A 4,052-nucleotide genomic window follows, 5' to 3' on the forward strand; every position below is an offset into this window, starting at 1 on the left:
ATGTGATTGTAATTGATCACTGTAAAATATCACAAACGAAGCATAATGAGAAAAATTAACATACTTTTAGTACACTTCGCATAAGAATTTTTAAATTAAAATTTTTTCGTTTTTTGAAATGACATGCTGTAATTATATTTTCTGAGCATGTCTAAAAAAAGTACAAAGGAGGCTTTCGAAATTGTTCCAACGAAGTTTCAAATATTCTACTTTGATTTTGGGCTGTATGCGATCTCATATTGTGAGATATACACCGAAAGTGTAAATTTAAAAATTACTAGCATGTACCACTGGTAGGATACTTAAAACTTTCGTTAAATGACCAAAAGTATTCGTCAATATACTACGCAACCAAGATAGAGGTTAGGTTAGGTGAACAAAAATATTCGTTAATATATCATGCAATCATGATAGAGGTTAGGTTAGGTGAACAAAAATATTCGTTAATATTCTACGCAATCAAGATAGAGGTTAAGTTAGGTACACAAAAGTATTCGTTAATACATTAAGAAATCAAGATAGAGGTTAGGTTAGGTTAGGTGAACAAAAATATTCGTTAATATTCTACGCAATCAAAAAAGAGGTTAGTTTAGGTGAACAGAAACATTCGTTCATATTCTATGCAATCAAGAAAGAGGTTAAGTTAGGTGCACAAAAGTATTCGTTAATACATTAAGAAATCAAGATAGAGGTTAGGTTAGGTTAGGTGAACAAAAATATTCGTTAATATTCTACGCAATCAAGAAAGAGGTTAGTTTAGGTGAACAGAAACATTCGTTCATATTCTACGCAATCAAGAAAGAGGTTAAGTTAGGTGCACAAAAGTATTCGTTAATACATTAAGAAATCAAGATAGAGGTTAGTCTAGGTGAACAAAAATATTCGTTAATATTCTACGCAATCAAGGTAGAAGTTAGGTTAGGTGAACTCGTTAATATTCTACGCAATCAAGATAGAGGTTAGGTTAGGTGAACAAAAATATTCGTTAATATATCATGCAATCATGATAGAGGTTAGGTTAGGTGAACAAAAATATTCGTTAATATTCTACGCAATCAAGATAGAGGTTAAGTTAGGTACACAAAAGTATTCGTTAATACATTAAGAAATCAAGATAGAGGTTAGGTTAGGTTAGGTGAACAAAAATATTCGTTAATATTCTACGCAATCAAGATAGAGGTTAGGTTAGGTGAATAAAAATATTCGTTAATATATCACGCAATCAAGAAAGAGGTTAAGTTAGGTGCACAAAAGTATTCGTTAATACATTAAGAAATCAAGATAGAGGTTAGGTTAGGTTAGGTGAACAAAAATATTCGTTAATATTCTACGCAATCAAGAAAGAGGTTAGTTTAGGTGAACAGAAACATTCGTTCATATTCTACGCAATCAAGAAAGAGGTTAAGTTAGGTGCACAAAAGTATTCGTTAATACATTAAGAAATCAAGATAGAGGTGCACAAAAATATTTTTTAATATTCTACGCAATCAAGATAGAAGTTAGGTTAGGTGAACAAAAATATTCGTTAATATTCTACGCAATCAAAAAAGAGGTTAGTTTAGGTGAACAGAAACATTCGTTCATATTCTATGCAATCAAGAAAGAGGTTAAGTTAGGTGCACAAAAGTATTCGTTAATACATTAAGAAATCAAGATAGAGGTTAGGTTAGGTTAGGTGAACAAAAATATTCGTTAATATTCTACGCAATCAAAAAAGAGGTTAGTTTAGGTGAACAGAAACATTCGTTCATATTCTACGCAATCAAGAAAGAGGTTAAGTTAGAATAAAAATATTCGTTAATATATCATACAATCATGATAGAGGTTAGGTTAGGTGAACAAAAATATTCGTTAATATTCTACGCAATCAAGATAGAGGTTAGGTTAGGTGAACAAAAATATTCGTTAATATTCTACGCAATCAAGAAAGAGGTTAAGTTAGGTGCACAAAAATATTTTTTAATATTCTACGCAATCAAGATAGAAGTTAGGTTAGGTGAACAAAAATATTCGTTGATATATTACGCAATCGAGATAGAAGTTAGGTTACGTGATATCAGCTATTGATATCGTTTCGAAAGCTCGATCAAATATCATAATATTCATCGCGCACTGTACTATAATCGTATGAATATATTGCACTTAAAATGAACGGTATGAACTTACAAGGAATACCATTAAAATTTTTATACCTACACAGTTGATGTATAATTATAGATATCTTATAACATACATCTACATATTTGACTAAAACTCGTTTCCCGATTGATCGCCACAATGTTAACAAGTTTTCCTTTTTTCCACCGATTTCTTTGGGCTACGGACGTGCGATAGGGAGAATGGAATGATACAAGGATCGAGAGAACAGAATTGCCCAAGGCTGCGTTTATGTTTGACATTTATCGGAAACGACATTTGCGTCTCATATTCTTTCACACTGAAGAGGTTAAGCCCCCTATTACTCAACGAATAAGCCGTGTACAAATTGGAGATCCGACGGTAATGGATTCGAAAGATGTTACCGGGAAAATGATTGGAGTTGTCTTTTACACGACGGTGAAAGCGCAATGTGAACGAATACGTCTACTATTTTCATTTCAATTTATAACCGGTGTCGCCATATTTTAATCGATCGCTACTAGCTTCCGCGAGAAAAATATTGTTACCTGTGTAACTTATACGTTTAAATGTCGAATGTTTTGAACAGCTCGGTCGATCAATTACTCGCATCTGTAGTTACTCATTTTAATATTCGAACGTCACGGTTTTCTTGGATTTGTTAGGTTAGGTCTCGACAAGCTATGGCAAACTACTAAATACTGGAATAATTACGGTATATTATGCGAAATTATACTATTGTATATCACGAAAACGTGAAATGTTTTTTTTTCGTAAGTGTTACACGTACTTAACCTCAAAACGGAAAAATTCGAACTAATACGTATCTCGAATTACCGAAGTTCAAGAAACCTTTTAATTCACCGTGTATACTTTTACGTAAGCACAGTTTAAAAATCATACTAAAATTTCTTAAAACATCTCACGTGCTATCGAGCATAAGAAAAATATTCGAGAGCTTTTTGGAGGTTAGGTTATGTTATAAGAGACAAGTAAATACTTGTTTCCAGTTGAAATAAGAAACATTCAACCATGATCGCAAACCAATACTAATCAAACACAAGGTATCAAGCAGATTAAAAATTGATCACAATTGAAACGTAATTACGGACAATTTTCGAGCGAAGAATACCGAAATCTGAGATTCCGTGAAGTCGTCGAGATCTTAAAAAAAAAATCTGAAAATCTAGAATTTTCTTTCTACGCAAATGAGACTATATTCGTATATAAAACATCGAGCAAAGTCTGATGAGTTTAAGTGCGCAAGGCAAGAGAAATTACAAACGCAAGGTTGCGTAATGCAAAGTAGTACCTTGAATCTAGATTGTATCTCGAGCGCAATCAGATTCAATAGGCGGTTAAATGAATGAAAAAAGAGAAAAATATATACATCAACGAGTGGTGACATTAATCGAAAGGAGAAGCTTATGGTGTTTTTCATCGGGAAAGATTAGCCGAGGTCAAGTAATACGTCTATTAGGACCTACTCGAATTATTGTCTACACATTGAAAATCTCTACGTAACAAATTAACACGCAAGGGTGCGCAAAGGTTACGGCTAGTTATTAGCGTAATAATATTCGTCCGTCCCGCGGACACAGATGGCGTACGAGAAAGTGAGTCACCATAAACGACTGTCGAATTAAGGCCAGTACACGCACAAGCACGCGTCAGGACAATCGAACAATTGCAAGCACGATACTCCATGAGTGGTCAATGCCCTCAAAAGAAACTGTCCAGTCGTGTACAATGACCTTTATTTCTTCCTTATTCTCTAAATCGTTTGTTTTTCGGAGATCTGTGCGGATTTATGGGTGCCAAACGTTTGGCGCCAAAAATTTTCTCGTCAGCTCACGTTTTACTGAGTTTCGAAGTGCTTCGATTGCTTCCTGAAATTTTACTTACAATTTTACGATTTTTAAATTGCAATAGAA

This window comes from Habropoda laboriosa, unplaced genomic scaffold (assembly GCF_001263275.1).
Source record: "Habropoda laboriosa isolate 0110345459 unplaced genomic scaffold, ASM126327v1 scaffold175, whole genome shotgun sequence".
NCBI lineage: Eukaryota > Metazoa > Arthropoda > Insecta > Hymenoptera > Apidae > Habropoda > Habropoda laboriosa.